Below are 19,106 nucleotides of genomic sequence, written 5' to 3' on the forward strand. Positions count from 1 at the left end.
GTCACTAGAGCATTCTATTTGGGGACAGTATTTATCCAATCTGTCCTGATGGAGCTATTCCAACTTATATAAGGTATTTCTGGGAGGTAAAGCGAGTAGGAGTCTGTTGGGTGGACCCTTGTTGGAAGACAGCAGACAGGAATTCTTGCCCGTGTTTTGCTTTGCAGTATTTCACGTGGGGTCGTACCTGGCAGGGGTGCTCTGCTACTGCCTGTTAGATGATCAGGTAGGGTAGGGAAAATGAGCAGCTGATTCATAGTGCCAGATGGAGCTTTTGCAGTCTAGACCCTGTCTAGACTCGAGGAGCTTTCCTAGGGGCTTCGGGTGCCTTCACCATTGCAGAACAGCTGATTGGGTTTTCAGAGGCTTTAAGTCTGTGATTTCCGTGAGCTGACAGCTGTGAGTTTCCAGGCTAGGTCGTGGACCTCACTGTCTAGTCTGCACGGGGGAGAGCAGAGGAGAGTTTTACTATTTGTTTCACCTCCTGTGCTGCAAAGATACAGCGAAGGACAGAAACTGGACTCCAGTTTCAACTTTAAACACTGAAAATAGCTGAAGAGCAGCAAAAGCATGCTCTGGAGTAGCAGTCTAGAGAGCTTAAGTGTTTAGCACACAGTTACGTGATGTTTCAGTATGACTCCTCACACACTCTAGTTTAAGCATCTGTTTAACTATTTGGCTGACCAAAGCCAAGAAATCTGAATATTGTATAATCACATCTCATGCTGATACCTGTTATATGTATGTATTATCAATACTGGATATCTGGATGTAATTTGAGCTCTGTTGATAAGTCCCCAGGGTTTTCGTTCTTCTTTATTTATTCTTCTCTTAGAATTAAGCTTAATAGACTGCATACAGAAATCAATGTTTATTTGTCGGTGGGAATGTAGGAGGTAGGAATTTTGAGTTTATTTACTTACAGATACTGACCTCTTTCATGGCTTTAGAAGTGGCATGTATGTATCCAAAATATGATTTGCTTTTAAACACCTACCAGTCGTTAGGCTTCATGGCTATTGATTAATAAATTCTTTGAGGAGGTGAGGAGGAAGTATTTTTAATATGAAGTGTCACAATGTGATGGCATATTTTAACGCTCTTTTCTATGCATAGTAGATATCAATTTTTATTATTGTTTACACAAAAATTAAATTAATTACTTTGTTTTCTGACACTTGAAGAAATTCTATTAAAAAAGTTAAATATTTACGAGGTAATAGCTGTGTGTATGACTGATTTTGATTTGACCATCTTGGAATGGAGACAGATGTTTTAAAAACTGTTTTTCGTACCAAATGCTATTGTAAATGGACCATTTTAATTTTAAAGCATTTAAGGGAATAACAGCAGGCTCTAAAAATGTGTATTCAAGTGAGTGGTCTTTACCTTCACAATCCTGTTATTATGAATGAGACTACTCTCATGACTGAAGGTTGCAAGACCGGATCCAGAGTAAATACTTGATTTAGTGGGTTAATATTCTGAGTGCTTTGAAATGTTATTCAAGATACTCTAAAGCATATTTATAATTTACTGGAAATGTTTGCTGTTCCCATCTTATTTTTCTTTCCCTATTGGTAGTATTTGATGTATACTTACTCTAGCTTGTAATAGCCTAGTGTATAACAGATATTTTCCACTTATTTTGAACACTTTCAGATTAAGTAACCATAGGTTAGAACATATCCTTTTAAAAAAAATCAAAACAAAACCCAAACTTTTTCAATTTCTTTTATCATAAAGAAGAGTCTAAGATCTCAAGATAAAATGCAAAATAAAAATACTGAACTTTAGTCTGAGCCATGAAATGGATTCTGATATGTTTATGTCTGTATTTCCAAGAAGTTGGTTTGAAGACCCTCATGGCAAAATCATGGGGAAAATTTACATACTTAAAATGGCATATCACCTGAATTTAAAGACCTATACCAAGAAAGTGATTTTAATAGTCTGTTTTCGTCTCTTGTGTCTTGCCCAGGTTTTGAAAATTAAGTGCCCAGCACCTGGCCAGGCTGCCTCCATGGAGCTCTTGCCTCCTCCTGGGATGGCACTACACCTGCTCCAGCTGTGGACAATGTCACCAATACTCACCTTTTCCATGGCTGACTCATGACTACTGCATCAGTTGAGAGGTGAACTGGTCTTTCTTTCCTCCACAGTTCCTCATTATCCCAAAGCTGTGCAGCTCACTCCAGGCTCTTGACTACTCTGTGCTGAGGTATCATCCATCTCTTGTTGAAGATCAGTGGTTGAGCAGACAGGAACACAAGCGTCACACAGCTAAAAGGAAAGGGGGAGGCCATCAGACTTGTGGCCAAGGAGACTATGGGGATACTTGTTTGGTCCCCATCACTGTTGTTTTTATCAGGTGAAGCTAACTCTTTTAGGACTGTTCCAAAAGATGCAACCATTGTGAGTTAGGTGATTTTGGCAGCAACGATTTAGATGTGATATGGAGATCTCTGTGCTATGCAATCCATCATTAACTACGGACCTAACTTCTGCAAATATATCTCCTAAGTGTTGTGCTTGCTGTCAGTAGTCCCACTGAAAGATCTTACTAGTGAGTATAGCATATATATTTATATTTTCTAATAGCTTATTAGCATGACCTACTTGCTGCTTGGTTTCCTATAAAAATGTTTAAGAAACTCATTTTCTAAAAATACACCTTAGGACATTTAACTATTTACTTCCTTGATAATATGTACATTTTTATTTAAAGGACATCAGTTCCTGAGAGACCTGTTTAACAACCAGCACTGCATTGCTGTGTTCATGCATAGATGCAAACACATGTGTCCAGCCAACATTTTTGCATGTATGCATGTGATTAATGTACTTGGGGTATTCCTGCTCGTAAGTGGACTGAACCTGAGCTGACATATATTTCAAGCAGACTTCTCAAAGAAAAGAGGAGCCTGGTGTGGGGGAGAAGGCACAGAGTCAGGCACTTTACCTTCATCTAACATACAGAAGCCTCCAGAGATTTATTTTATTTTGACTGTGATGGTGAAAACAAATTCAGTGCACATGCAGGTTGAGATCTTATCAGACAAACCTTAGTACAAAGCACATTTTACATTCAAGCTATGAACCCTTGAAAACAGAGGCTTATAAGGACATTGTTGACAACGTTTAGCGTTGTGGTAGAGTTGACGCCAGCATAGTTGGTTAAAATGATCTTGTTTTTTAAAGTAAAGATTTGGATCTGTTTTTACACAGTAACGTCTTGAAAAGAGGGAAAACATTACTTAGGATGAGTCATAAAAATGCTTTAAAAATGCTATTAAGATTTAAGGCATAATGCAGATCCTATAAATCTCCTCTGCATTCTTTCACTAGGAATGGCTGACTTCTATGAAAACTAGAGATTGTAAATCAAGAACCTAAATAGGGGGTGGTTTTTGACATCTAAGTATAGATTATACATTAGCTGAGCCCCGACTTGACTGCCTCCTGGTTACACGGGGGGCACACAAAGTAGGCGTTTATTCTCCTGAGCAACAGTTTTGCCTTGTAAAAGCTGGTAAGTAAAAAGGGAGTTTAGCATTCCTCTGGGGAGAAACTTTTTTCCTAGTGATTCGGGAAGGGGATTTGCTTGCGCGCTGGCTCGGTCCTGTTTTCTGCCTCCCTGTTCATTCATCTCTTGTTTAGGATTGTGTGTGTGTGTTTTTTGAGGAGATGGCATTACTTCTGAAAGCACTCCTGAAGCTTTCTAAACACAAATGTTAAGTAGGATAACCCCCCTCTGCCACATGCAAGCAAGCACATTCAGGCACACACGTATACATACACACGCACCCCCCCTTGTCCGTGTTTCTGAAGTTGTTTTAAGAGGCAGCTTCCATGCCAAACCATCTTTCAAAATCCATTAAATGTCCTTAGGTAATGCCAACAGCCTTCCATCGTGTTATCACAAATATATTTGACCATTTGCATCTTTGGCCTCAGCTCAATTTGTTTTCACCTCGTACCCCTGTCTCCACGCTGTAACTCATACGGGGCAATCTTGCACAGCGAATACTCCCCTGCCCCTCCAGCTGCTTATCTGAACAGAGAGCAGACCTGGCACTCTCACAGCAGCCAGCTTACTTAACCTTATCTGCTTTACGCTTCTATATTTAAACAAGGAGGGCTCTTTGTCGCTGAACTAATATAAAACATAACTTGACTAGATGCCTGACTTTTAAAGAAAGGGCATCTATCTCTTTTATGTGGCATTTCAAAGAAGAAGGCATTTAATAATGCTGAAAGACAAAGAAGCGAGTCTGTCTTAATGTACAACTAGCTGTCTAATGATTAACTTGTCTTAATACTTAATCAGTTTATGGTAGGAAAAAACCCAACAGTGGTATGGTTCAGCACTGTGGTAAGGAGTTTGCTGCACTGTCTAGAGTGATACAAAAACTGTGTACAGCTGGTATACAAGAGTATATAGTACTCTTCAAAAAAATATATGCATTTAAACGATGAGGATGAGGAGGGCAGCAGCGAGCCTCCACCCTGCAGGAGAGAGCAATGGATGCAGACCATGACATGCTTATGCACCTGAGAGGTTTGCATCAGGTTGTGCCACCTCCCCGGCCCCCTGGTCCCTCTGCCTCAAGGCCAGTGTCCCCCTTGTTCCAGCCCTGCTGCAGACCTGTAGGAGAGCTCTTGCTCAGCAGAGTAGGGACAGTCTGGCAGCTGCCAGTGGTTTGGGACAGGAAAAGGACTGCTTTTACCCCAGCCACGGTGGGATGAGGCACTACCTGTGTGGGGAACTTCTAACTTACAAATACAATGGAAATTTAATACTTTTTCAACATGAGTCTCTAAGACAGCCTTATTGCAGATACTTTCTTGCATATATGTTGATTTGTATAGGGTAAGAATCTCTTTCCTTTCCATGCCTACTTCCTGGAGAACCAGAGAAGTTTGTTTATCTTCTATCTAACTGCTACAGAAGTTGCAGATAAACTTACCTTCAACCATCTAAGATTGGTTTGGGTAATTCCCATCTCATAAGAGGAAAAAAATCCAATCCAAGGTTTTTACATAATAAAACTCATTTTGCAATTGTAGTCTTAAAGTACATCAGACAAAACTAGGGAAAAAACACAAGGAAATTGTTACAGTGTTTTTGACTTTTTAATTTATGGTGATTTTATTCTTTTCTTCTCCTAAAAGTAAAAGTTTATGCAAGGCAGCTCTCCCATTGCCTCTATTTACATAAAATAGAAATAAAAATTGTATTTTCCTTTCTTTTGGAAAAAAATTCTTACTCTTTTTTTGTGAGTTTCACAGATTGGTTGCTATGTCCTAACAGTCCGTACAGCATAATAGCATGAAATACAGTGCCCATGTCATTACTATCCCACTGGACTAGAGCACTGCATTTGTCTGTATTTGTGAGAAGAACCTGCTGAATCTGTTTCACCCTCAGCTTAAAAGAGAGAGAGAGAGGCAAAGTCTGCATCCTCCCTCCTCCTCCTCCAGAGGAAAAATGCCTTCAAATGTTCAGATTCTTTTTATGAGAGCCTACTGCAAATGAGGAAGAACAGGGTGTTCTGACTTGCCAATGCATTTCCAGTTACTTGAAAGACCCTATGTTGATTTTTCATGAGGACTTTCAAATGAAATTTCATACGAAATTATTTAAAAGTGAGGTAGTTGTGACAAAAAAAAAAAATTGTCAACTGTAAGCAACTGCACACGTTAACTTTGTGCCTCCAGTTTATAACAGCAGAAATACTCAGCATACACCTTACGATGTAGTCATGATCCTGGAAATTCAGTATGCACTCTCCTTTCAAAACAAAATTAAAACCTTGAGCTGAGTGCCCCTGGATAGAGATCCCTCAGCGGTGATTTGAATGGGTGTTTCTCTGGGTAGAAGGCATTGTGCACCTTCTGAGATCTTTTACATCTCAAGTGCCCTTTCATGGGTCACCCCAAAGAGCACTTTGGACATACTTGCCATGATTTCCCTGGGAGTCCATCCCAGCAACGTTCAGTCCCCGCTGCCATCTGAAATTGCTGCTTGACTCTGGCCTGCTTACATTTTGGCCTAAACCTCTTAAGAGGTGTGTGAACTTTTGTGAACCCAGTCTGGGCTCAGGACATGGGGCTCTGATTATTAAACACTTTTTCAATGTCTGTAACAGCTTTCACCCAAAGACCTTAGGACACTTGAATGCACTCATGATTAACTGCACACTCTGCACTCTGTCCCAGTAGAAAACACCTGGGAAAGCCATGTCAGCTCTGAATACACATTCCCAACACGAGGACATGGTGGAGAGGGAACCTGGACCAAAATCTTGTTTCAAATAATACCTTAGACGGCTCAGCAGTTCTGCTTTCCAGCTCTACATTTTGAGTGGCCCTTTTCTATAGCATGATTTAAACTATACTATAGAACAACCAGTCCAAATTCCAGAAAAATACAGATGCCATATATATATATATACACACACACAATATACAATCAAATCTGTTTGATCATTATACAGTGAGATGAAGGCCAGTCCCAGGTTTAGAGTACTGGTGTATGGATTCGAAGACCTGATTTCCAGCATTTTCTTTTCCCACTACAGTTTTTTTGAGGGGGAGAAGGAAACAGTTCTGCCTCTGCTTCACACGTATTTATATTGCTTTATTATACTGTTACTGTGCTTGAAGCAAAGAAACTTTACTACTGCAGCATATTATGCAGAAAATTGCACTGAAGAGTGAGGTCTGCCCCGGTGTTAGGGTAGTGGTAGCTAGGTCAGTGTCATGGATAACCCATGTTCAATCATTTCTATTGACTTACGTGGCCATCTCTCAGCAGAGAGCCAGTGGTGGGTGCAGTGTCTACGTTAGCTCCCTTTCCTTGTTCTAGGGACTTTCTGCAACGCAGAGAAGTCCTTGCCAACCTTTTGAACACCAAAGCCATATCAGTCTCTCTTCCATACAGGAGGTGTTTAGAGGGAGTTTGTTTTATTTTTGTATTTCCTTTATTGTTTTTTCAAAGTTGCATCTGTCCTACAGCCCAAACTGCAGGTGAGTTTGCTGTCTATGTAACTGAGTTTTGTGTCTTTGCATATACCTGAAGGTAACTATCAGCACTGATCCTTAAAAGTCTTCTACCTCCTTGTAGTCTTTCACACACAGCTAAGCATAAAATCACAGAGGTGCACAGCCAAAGACTTCTGCCAGCTTTCTTACATGGCTGGGATTTTATAGCAATATCACACTTAGGTGTGACTGACAATTCATAAAACCCCAGAAGTTAGAGGTGGAAAAGACTGTTAGGTCACCGGCTCCATTTCCCTGCCAGGGTGGGACATGCCACAGGTGTTTCTGCTCTAAGACTTACAGAAGTGCTGTGCCAGTGGTGGTTGTCATTAATTATTGTATTTGTGAGCCTAAGACTAAATCCTGGTGGTTCTGAGCACCAACTTACAGCAGCAGGAGTCCCAGTAGCTCAGTTCTTCCCAAACTTGGGACATCATGGTTTGAAACATGACGTTCTGTGATCTTTTGTCCAGAAGAGTAGAGGACAATAAAGCACAGGGATGAACTGGGTTATTCACACAAGGCATAGTTTCTGTAACTGGTGAGATTTAGACAGCTAGCTGTACCCGCTCAGTATGATAACTTAGTCTGGCCTTGCTTGTTTTTAAGTCAGGGAGGAATTTCCTTTTACCACAGGGTAGTTCATTCACAGTTAAGTATGCTCTTTCCCTCCTTAATCATTTAGTACTATGTAAGTCACTGGGGTCTTTTATTATGATATTTTCTGCAAAGGATATTTCAAGCTATTCTTTACTATCTAGATGTTACAAGATTTTTCTTGAACTTGTAGAAGTAGGTACTTTTTTTTCTTATTTTTTAGTTTTTTTCAAGTAAGAATGAAATTCTTTTACTATTTTACAAGACTCTTAATGTATCTGACACAAAGAAAATAGAATTAAAGCAAATAATAACTCAGTTTTTACCACAATATGAAATCCTGTTTGCTCTCTGATTGCACATCAAATGTTGACATTAACTAGCAGATATGCCACTTCCATGCCAGGGTCTCATTCTCAGAAGATGAGATCAGGCTGATTCTGTGAAAATAAATATTAAAGAAAGCACGCTCAGTAAAGTGTTCAGCTCATAAAGGCCTAGTGCTGAGAAATCTGGGCAGCTGCTGCCACCCCCACCGAGGCTTGCTCAGCTCGCAGCTCTCACTTTCCAAGTTTTGCATTACAGTTGTATTTTTGCAGGTAGCCAACATGACCCCGTTTCTGTTTAGGGTTACATGACTTCAGTTTCCAGTTTCCCTCCAACACTGTATTTTGAATCAGTTCTTTTACTATTTTTCAGCTGCTTCCATTTCACGATAACCTGGCACTACCTTGGCTTGTCTTGTTACAAAACCAGAGACTTGTTTTCTTAGTGTTGTCTCCTTCTGGTTTTAAGCTTCCTCAAGTTCCAGAAATGACCCAACAATTAGACCCAGCATGCTGCATGTCTGCTCTTCCTTTGCAGCTGTACAGAAGTTAAACGTGGCACAGGCTCTCCTTGCCTGATCTTCAGAAGATGTTAGGACATAAGGAACTAATATGTTAATAGGACACTGTCGGTGTTCCCTGAGCTGACACTCTTGGCTATAGAGCAAAAACTGATTCTAGGTGAGGAAAGTAATAACCAAATGCAGCTTTTGGTTCTATATGGAGACAATAACAGCCAAGTTCATTCATCCTTTGGTTATTGCCTTTGAATATGTCTAGTCTGATGAAGTAGGCCCACTTTATGTTGCCCTCTTCTCCTCTCCAACCCCTCCCCAAAGGGGCAGAAGAAGCCACAAAGTTACAGAGAATTGAGAAGGTTAGGGGAGCCTGAGCAGTTACTGAGGACTTCAGACCCACAGCCGTGTAGTAAACACCTTATAACCAGTTTTAAATTTTATATTCCTATAGCAACGAGAGGTCCTGGACAGGCATAAGTTCCATAACGCCAATGTGCTAGATCTGTATGTATCCACTCCATCCTTTCTTTGAAGATTTCCCCAATGTAGTTCAAGGAGCTTCCCTGAAGGTAGACCCTCATCGTTTTCCGTGATGTTCTGTGACTGTCCTGTGAACCAGCTCCTTTCAGGATCAGGGTATGAGGAAAGACAAGAAAACAGGTAAGTGAGTAAATATCTAATGAAGAAAAAGGAGAGGGAAATCCTCTTCCCTCGGGTTACATTTAAATAGGGAGTTCTGGGTTGAAAGGTTAGGGAGAGATTATTTTTGTTTCAAATGGAGCTCTTGTTGGAGGGAAGTGTTGAAATGAGAGAGCTTTAGGGTTAAGAAAGTTTCTGTGTTCAAGTAAGTGGTAGCTGAGAAATTACTTCAAATAATTTCAGTAAAACTAGTGAGTAGGGAAATTAATTTCCTTTCAAAATGATGTGGTGGAAAGGCAAAGCCTTGGGTTACAGCTCAGACAAAAGGAAAAGGTAAATGCTTTGCATTAAATTCCTTGTGCATTTCATACTTTTACAGACATCTTTGAAATTTATAGTGTAGATGCACTGGTTTGAAGCACAAGCTCACCTTGCCTGACCTCCCACATAACACAGGCCTTTGAATCTGACCCTGTAATTTTTGCATCAGGAACCTCTCTCTTTGAGCTATAACATGTTGCTTAGCTATCCATCTAGTCTTGACTGGAAGACTGCAAATAAAGGAAATCCATCACATCCTTAGGTAGCTGTGTTTAAATCACTAAGATAAGCCTATACATCTAAGGCTTTCCCTCAAGACAAGACAGCAACAAGAATTTGCTGAAGGGACCAGCACTCATGGAAGGGTAAAAGGCTGCAGATCCAGCCATTATTTTCATAAAGCTGAGAAATGGGGAAAATGCAAAGTGTTGTTCTAGTTCCAATGCAGCACAAATGTAACATCATTCTGCAGAAGAATTAATGTGATATGTATTCTTCACAAAGTTAAAGGGCTTTGAAAGATCAACAGACTTTGGTTTATTAATTATTTGGTTTCCAAGGCTGACATTGGTTGGATGACTAGGCAGTAATATTACAGTGAGAACAAATTAAAAATTCTTTGGGAAAAGAGATGTGATGTTACTTGTGAAAACAATTCTTTTTTTTTTTTTTACTATCTGATTACAGGTCATCTTTACCTGTCCCAACTGTTTCAAAAATTGTTTTGAAAATATTTCACTTATGTTTTTGGCATTTGGGAAGCCAAATTTGGTGTCTATACCAAAGCCTTAGGTGAAATTTAAGCCCAATTAAAAAAGAACAAAATTATTTGAGGTGACATTACATGGAATATTTTTATTTCATGCTGATGACCTCCGAATGATGTTACTCTCTAGTGGTGATAAACATGAACCCAAATTTCAGTTTTATTGTTGTTTTTATCAGTATTTGCCAAAAATTAGATTCAGTTTCTCAAACCTAAGAATGGAGTTTCAGCTGGGCCAATTTCAATAACATTAGACAATATACTTTCTATATTATTTGATACAGTTATTACCAGTTTGAAAAAGGTGGCAACTTATGAACCATACAATGGCTCTATATCTTTTTTATAGAGATCTTTTAATATGTTTTAACATATTAAGGAAGTTTCTTGTCTTTCTGTGGGTTTTTTCCCCCCTCTTATCTACTAAATCTTTACTATAAGCCTCTAATATTCTTACATTTTTGTTTCACTCTTTTTCTGTTTCCCACTTTCCTTAATACAGACCCCCTGTTCCTAGTGCCCATCAATCAAACTGTAAATCCCAGACAAAAATAATCAGTGTGGGCCACTCCTGGATGCAGGTGGAGCTGGGTGGCAGCAGCCCAGAGCTGAAGCTGCCTTGTGCAGGGTGGACCTCAGCTGGTGTCCATCGGTGCTCCTTTGGTGGAGCACTTTGTTCTGTTTTCATTGCATTTCACTGAGAAGGGTTCTGTAAGGTACGTGCTCATTCTGTGGAACAAGCCTTGGGTGCCTCACTCAGAAATAATAAGATTTCCTCTGAGGTGACACATGTAAAATTGCCCTTTTCAATGACACCACCACTTTTGGACACCTGATTTCACTGTGTATTTGAACAGCATTAACTTGCATATTTCCCATTCAATTTTTTCATGGCTTTTATTTGTTGTTCCACCAGTAAGATCTGTGGAATTTAATGCAGAGGATTTAAATCATGGGGATTTAGGGTGAAGTCCGTTCCATCTTTTCTTATTAGATTTGTTTTTATCTGGCTTAGCCTTCCCACTGATAGTTCTTTAGTTTCTTTGTCTTCTGCTCTTTTTCCAATTACAGACATCTAGAGAAGGTTTTGCAGTATTTAAGATGACTGAGGTAACACCTAGGTTATATTATTTCATGTGTTTCTCTGTTCATCTAGACCCCTTCAGAATTATGTTTGCTTTCATTCTGTAGAAAGAGACATTCCACATTTTTAGTGCATCTTAGCACAGAATACCCAGTATTGTTCATAAACGACTGCACAGGCCTCTGAAAGCTATTCTGGTTAATTTAACCACAGCAGTATAATGAATCTGAAAAATATGAAGGAACCTTTCTTAGATTCAGGAAAATGTCTTTCAAGGTTAACAAGATTCCCCCTGTCTCTCCTCAGAAAACTACCCAGACAAGCACTCTAGTTGTTTTTTTTTTTCCTCATATAAGTCTCTTAAGAAGGGGAACAAGTGGGTCATCATCAGGTCAAGAGCCTCTGGTTATGAACACTACCTTTCCTTTGCTTGAACAGGTAATCACATGGCCCTGCATAACATTTGGTACAGCCTTGTGGCACCAGTTGTTAGAAATGAGGTAACATGTTTATGGATGGAGGCATCAAGTGTGTGGTTCTGTAGCTCAAAATTTTATACAGTGCATTATTTCTCCCTGCCCACCCAAAATTTTGTTAGCAATACAGAATAATACAGAACAACTTTTTTAAGGAAGTAGAACATGCTAGTTCTGTTTAAGAGCAATTATTTCAAATATGGGTAAAAGTACATTTTGAAAAGCTTCTAAATAAGGGATTAGGACAGTGCATTTTATCATTCAAATACTTAATATGACTGAGGTAAAAAAAAGATAGAAGAAAGATGAAAACTGCTTGGGTACCTCTGGCATGAAGACCAAGGTATCCAGGGGGAAAAGATGAATTAAGAGAGATTGGAAAGTAAAGTGTCATTCATTAATCTATCACCATAGGACGTCATCTGAGGATACACAAAATACTAAAATACGTAAGAAAATTCACCTTTCAGGTACATAATGTAATTGAGTAAATATATTTATTTAGTAGCCTAGTTTCAGGAATATGGACTAGACCCACTCATCTGTGGTAGCTGCATACACCAATTTAGCACGACTGGAAGAATTTTGTCTGCTTAGAGTTGCTCATATGCAACTCTTCTGAAACTTCTGTTATTACCACTACAATACTGAAAATCATAAAAGACTTACAGAATTTAGGAATCCTATGCATAACATACCAATACATTAAAAGTCATCATTCTTAGATCTCACTGCTGTTTAGAATTAACCAAACTGGAAGCGAATGAAATATAATTTTTGCACAGAATAGCAGGAATGTGCTCTACAGAGTATTTGGCTACAAAGATGTACACTTCAAGGCATCTGTTGTACCAAAAATATAAAGAGTTTCCTTTTTTAGCAGGCAATGAGGAAAAAACTGTATAGATTGCTGTCCTATGGAAACTTTAGAGAATTGCTCTTCAAGGTCAGGAGCGTGCTGGCAGACTTCTACAGTTACCAGTACTGTTCTCTCTGCAAAACTTTTCTGTCAAAACACTTTTAAACTACGCAGTAGAGATGGGATTTATTGCACCAACCATTAACTGTTTAAGAGTTAGTATTCTATACCAAACTAACTGTCTAGTTGAGGCAAAGGAAGGAGGTAGACACCAGGTAGCAACTCTTCCCACCTATTTATAGATGGCTGTCTGAAGAGAGGGTGATTACTCAAGTCTTCATTAATCTCTCTTCATGCATGAGAAGCAGAGGACCTACCGTGTTGTTAGGCAGAGCATTGGAAATATGAAGTAAAATGTTTATTTTCCAAAAGCAATTAGGTGCTAGTGACGTTCAGCCTGTTTTGGGCACTGCTTCTAAAGGAACTGGCTAGAATTTGGCAAGCGCTGGCCTATCCAGTGAATGACGATATTAAAAAATAAAAGCATTGAATTTGGAAGGCAGCATCCAAATAACTCCCAGTGGTTTCTACACTGTATCTTGAAAAGAACTTCAACCTTATACTGCTTCTATAAAAAAATTAACGGAACAAAGTAGATTAGTACAATCCAATATAACCCTCTGAATTCCAGGTCCCTTCCAGACCATTTTGTAAATTGAACTTAATTATTATTTCATGTTAAGAATTCAGAAGCAAATTTTATACAATCTCCATCTACATGAGGCTAGGTATATTTTGGGTCTGTTTTCCTATGCCCTACTTTGATCATTTGTTTTATTTTGGTTGCTTCACAGGATATCAGTAATTATTACGGAAGCAAAATGAAATTAAATCAAAGTTTTTCCAAAAGGTTATAGGAAGTATGGACTCATAGCCTAGGAAACCTTACCAAATTCAAGTCAACTATACAGCCTGGGACCACAGAAGTGTTTTAGGAAATTTTCCTTCATTTTTCTTAATTTTATGTATCATGAGGTGCTTAATAAGATACCATGTGTAATGCTGAAGTGACCTGTTTCTACTTTACAAGTGCAATTACCTAAAGACAAACTGGGTTTTGTGCAGTTTTCTGGTGGGATGTTGAGGAGATGGCAGGTGGTAAAGCAGTTGGTGCCAACTATTACAGCACTGCCCTTCTTGAAAGTGAAGTTGAGGTGAAAAATGTGACCACATCTCTGGGTCACCTTTCCCCTCCAAGCCTCCCACTCTGGAGGGAAGCCTTGCTGTTCAAAGGCTTGCATTGTACCCATGGCCTTTCTAAATAACATAAAACGCACTCTGGTTCAGTGTGGGTGGGCAGTTAAAGCTAAGGTAAACAACCTGAATTGCCAAGCAATATTTTTTTAAGCAGTAGGCAAGATGCATTTCAACAGATGCGTTTCAGAAGAAATAACCACAAAGATACGGGAAACACCTGCAAGCCTTTGTTGTATGGGACTCTCTCCAGTGAGACCCAATGGGAGTGAAAAGCCCACCTGTAACTTCCCTGCAAAGCTGTTGCAGCAACATCTGCGAGGCAGGGGAAAAAAAAAAAAAAAAAAAAAAAAAAAAAGCACCTATTGATCGGGCATGTTTTGTTTGTGAAAATGAGCATGGGTGTGCACAATAGTCACTGTAAATGTGAATGCAAATTGTCTCCCTGTTATTAGTAGGGGAGGGTGGGGTAGAGAAAGGGCCAAAGGGGGTGGTTGTGCCCCCTGGCACAGCCCAGGATGGCACAGCTTCACCCAGTTGTGTGACAGCACTGGCTGTTTGCCTTGTGTGTTTTAGTATCTCAGCCTCAAGATTTACTCGCTAACATCCCCACAGATACAGCTGTGATTCACAGATGTCAAACTAACAGCACATTTTTTCAAACACATCTTGTCTTGGCTAGTTTCATTTGATGTCTTGAAAATATCATCAACTTGAGCAGGGAGGAAACATACTTGTTCTATAGAAATGAGTAACTTTATAAAACAAGTTTATAATCATTTGTAGGTTAAGGCCAGAAGGAAATATTTGACTTCCTGTGTAGTACAGGGCAGACTGCATTATTCCACAAAAGGATATATTTTACAAAGACATCCACTTTTGTTTAAAAAATTTAAGTGACGGGGAAACCATGCATGAAAAGTTCTTGGAGTGATTGACTGCTATCGAGTAAGAGTTGTCACCTTTTTTCCAGTTTGAATTTATGTAGCTTCAGCTTCTAGTCTTTCACTGTTAGTATGGCTTTGTCTGATATGTTGTAAAAAAGTCCTCTAATATCAGATCGGGTTTTTTATCCATTTCACTCTAGATTAGGATCTAGATAGTGGCAGGCCACCTTTGTGTTTAAATAGATCTAGCTTCTAAAATTATTCCCAATTTTCTAGAGATCATATTATTTCATGTCTTTTAGCCTGTCTCCAGTGTTTCAGTAACAGAAGTAGTACATAGAATTCTTCCAGATTAAGTCTTTTAATTTCTTATTCCCTCTACATTTCTTTATAAACTTGCCCCTTGGTTGTAACAGCTGATGAGCTGCTGTAAGAAGCAGCATGGCAAGGGCAGCTTCTGCTGCAGCCCCAGGCTCAAGGAGAAATTAAAGGAAAACAGCCCCTTCTCCCTGGCCCCCTGAGTGTCCTGATCCTCATGAACACAGCCAAAAGTACAGTAAATTAGAACAAATGGGAATGCACCAAAGGAGCCCTGTGCCTACAAAGCAGGTCTGGTGCTGTGAGAAGGTTTGACTTAACTCATCTACATCTGTAACAACTTAGGAAAATACCATGGTTATGTACAATACTAGTTAATGTCATTGCATCCCTATAAAACCTATAGCAGCAGTGGTCTGAAGTCGTGGCAGTAATACAGCTTGGAGCTGTAGAGGTCTTGGACCACATAGTGTGTTTGTTTTGTCAAAAACCTTTTCCTGGACTCTAGCTGCAGGCTCTAGCAAGTCTATGCGTCATCTTTTACTAGCATGCATGGCCTCTCTCTCCCCAGGATCCAAGCAAACTGGAGGTCATGTAGCCATGATTAGTATGGGAGTAATTCTAAGGGAAAAAAAGCTACAGAGAAACTGGGCTAGAGGTGGAATTGGGTTATATTTGCCTACAAAATCACTATGTTGTCATGTCCCCCAACAATAAAGATTACAGGCTATTATAAAAACACATCACTGCCTTGTGTTGGTTGAAGTTAATCTGCATCTTTAAAGGCTTAAACGAACACGTGAAGGAAAGACACTTGTTAGGTGAGACCCAGCTTAGGGCTCTTGTCAAAAACTTACTGTACATATTTCGCCATCATAGAATCATTTAGCTTGGAAAAGACCTTTAACATCATCAAGTCCAACCGTTAACCTAACACTGCCAAGGCCACCACTAAACCATGTCCCTAAGCACCACATCTACACATCTTTTAAATACCTCCAGGGATGGTGAATCCACCACTTCCCTGGGCAGCCTGTTCCAATGCTTGACAACCCTTTTGGTGAAGAAATTTTTTGTAATATCCAATCTAAGCCTCCCCTAGCTCAATCAAGAGACACTGATCTGTTTCCTGCATCTGCTTAGACTCAGATCTATTTGCTTTGGTCTTTAAATAACCTATTGTTACTCTTTCGGGCATTTTCTCAGACTTGTAGAAGTGGAAGGTAACTGGGGTTCTGGCTCACATACTGTGAGATCATTATAAGATCTTTTCAGAGAGTATGACCCAGAAAATATCAGGCTTTACCTTTGCTGAGCTGTCAGGGACAGGCAGCAGCAAACCCATCCTTTCAGTGCTAAACTGGACAGGTTTGATCGAGAAATAATTGCAAGGTAATGAAAAGGGAATCCCAGGATGCAATTTTTACAAGTTTGTCTTTCACAGAAGTGCACTGTAACTCATATCATTGAGCTTCTACAGTTTTACATCTGTTTTCTCAGCAAAAGAATGATCGCCTCCCTTTATTGGACTAATACAAAAAATACAGAATTAAAAAGCCTAGAGAACATCTAAGGCTGAGGTGACATTTACAAACACTGGGATTTTGATAGGTTTAAAAGAACATAGATCAAATTTGAAGTTTTCTTCCATGGGTTGTTTTCATAGTGAAAAATCAACTTAGGAAAATGTTGCTCTTGATATTTCATTGTAAGAAAGAAAAGAGAAGACAGGGAATATGTCTGTCTCCCATTCTAGGACATGGGTTCAAGTCATCTATTGTGATTTGTTCAAATATTTTCACTGTCCTACAGAAGTCAGAGAATTTTTCTTCTCACAGTTTGCTCTCTCAGGTAGCCTTCCCACTTCTGTTTTATTGCAGGAGTGTGCAGTGCTATGCATCTGTGTCCCATAAATCACTACTGAATTTGCAGTCCAGAGACTAATCTCTCAGATGGCAGAGGTGAATTAAATGTCCCAGCAGTAACAGGACATTAGTCTCGTCTTGCTGTCGCTCCTGGGATGATGTGACCACTGGCAATGTTACAGTCAGTGCTGTATGCCACAAGAAAGGCAAATCAGAAAGGAATAATAATTCTAAAAGCATGGTGAAGAGGCAATAAAAGGATTAAATAATTTCTTTGTCTCTTTACGTTCGGCAGATTTTTCTCAAGTTGTAGTCAGTGACACAATGGAGATCCACTCTGTCGGGGAGAAGAAAGAGTTACAGGGGACAGTGCTCTGGGGAAATGTTGCTTTGCTTAAGTAACACTAATGTTGTATTAACACAATCCTGAAAGTCTAACGACTGCTCTCCTGCTTCAAGTGCAATGGACTTACTTTGGTTTAGGAGACTAGAAAACAGCAAATGTGTGCTCATTATGCTGCTGATAAGCAGAGAAGCTACTTAAAATATTTTCTACATTCTTTTTGTCTGACAGGTAACTGATTACTCTTTTTGGATTAATGGACCATTAATACAGGCTGTCCCTGCAGGCTTGGGTTCTGTTCCTTTCCTACTGACAAGTTGTAGCATGATACAAGTATGCAAGTGCCAAAACCGTCTTTTCCATTTTCTTGGTGTCAAATAGTAAAGTACTGGAATGCCAAACAAACAAAACACTGCTGTCAAAAGCCCATCATACTGATACTAAAATCTGGAACTATAAAAGGAAAGGTCATTTCTATCTTTTTGCACAGAAAGTGATGGTTTTGTTATGTTTATGAAATGCACGAAAGGATCCTGATCCATAACTGGAGTTGAAATGCAAAATAAATCCTGACGATGACAGCGGCACCAATGTAAAATAGCCAGCTAACTTCATGCTGGATTTTGAATCCTCTTTGGTGGAGGTCTAGTTTTCTAATAACCTGTTCTGAGTCTCACTGGAAGTCATGCATGGAGACCACTTGCCTTTTTCCCTACCAGCAATACTTCTCTTCTTTCAAGGATGACAGGCCAATAGCATCCCAGGGCGTGCTGAGTTAGTGCCAGCAGTATTTCTCCTTTGTGGATCAAATAGCAGGAATTGGAATGAGCCTTCCTCAAATTCTCTTTCAGGATCTCCTCCAGGCAAAACTTTGAGGTTTGCATAACTCTGAAAAGTAATCTGACTTTACTTTGGCAATGAAAAAGAAGCCTTTTATTTGTGCCAAGCAAAAATATATTTCTTCATATAGTAGCATTTTTCATTGCTAATATGTCATTTCTGTCTTACTTTTTTTTTTTTCTTCTTGCTGTGATTTTTCCTCCTCTTTTAAGGACATTTTTACATATACTGTTTCAGGCATGCTGAGACAAGAGTAAGATATTTACAGTAGTTTATCAGAATGCGTGAATTTGATGTGGTCAAAGAAAACATTTCAGTTAGTGGTCTGAATGTGTTGTTGAAAACTGAAGGATGATATGAATAGATGGAAAAATCAATTTTCCTTTGTTTCTTGAAGTACTCCCAGAAGCCTCAACAAGGACAATCCAAAAAAAGACAAAAGAATACAAGAATGTCACTTTGCAATTAATAGATAGAAATGTGGTTTTAATACAATATAATACATTGCCAGAATAAAAGTAAAGCAGCTATCATCTTCATTTTTGCTCAAGGCAAAGAATTTCTGTGACGCTTTTCATTTTCTCATGTGAAATATTATTTTTAGTTTGTAGCCAGCTACAGCCATAGAGATGTCAAGACATGGTACCTTCTGCCATTACAACTTTGTGCTAGCAGTTACAAGAAAATTTAGTTCAGGACCTACAAGATCTTTAGGCAGTTTTAAGAGACAGCTTGTGTCTCAAAGACAGATATTTATTTACTTTAAAAAAAAGAAAGATAAAAGATGCATGTATGTCTTCTCAGTAATATGGCTGTGGCTGCTTCTTGCAACAGTTCTTGTGGTTCTTTTGAAATTCCTTAATGTAGCAAGCTCTATAATGATAATTTCATATTCCTGGTGATTTTCTAATGTTCTGGGGTGTTTCAAAATATCACAGATATGCTCTGCCTTTAAACGATCATGCT

This window comes from Strix aluco, chromosome 7 (assembly GCF_031877795.1).
Source record: "Strix aluco isolate bStrAlu1 chromosome 7, bStrAlu1.hap1, whole genome shotgun sequence".
In the NCBI taxonomy this organism is placed as follows: Eukaryota; Metazoa; Chordata; class Aves; order Strigiformes; family Strigidae; genus Strix; species Strix aluco.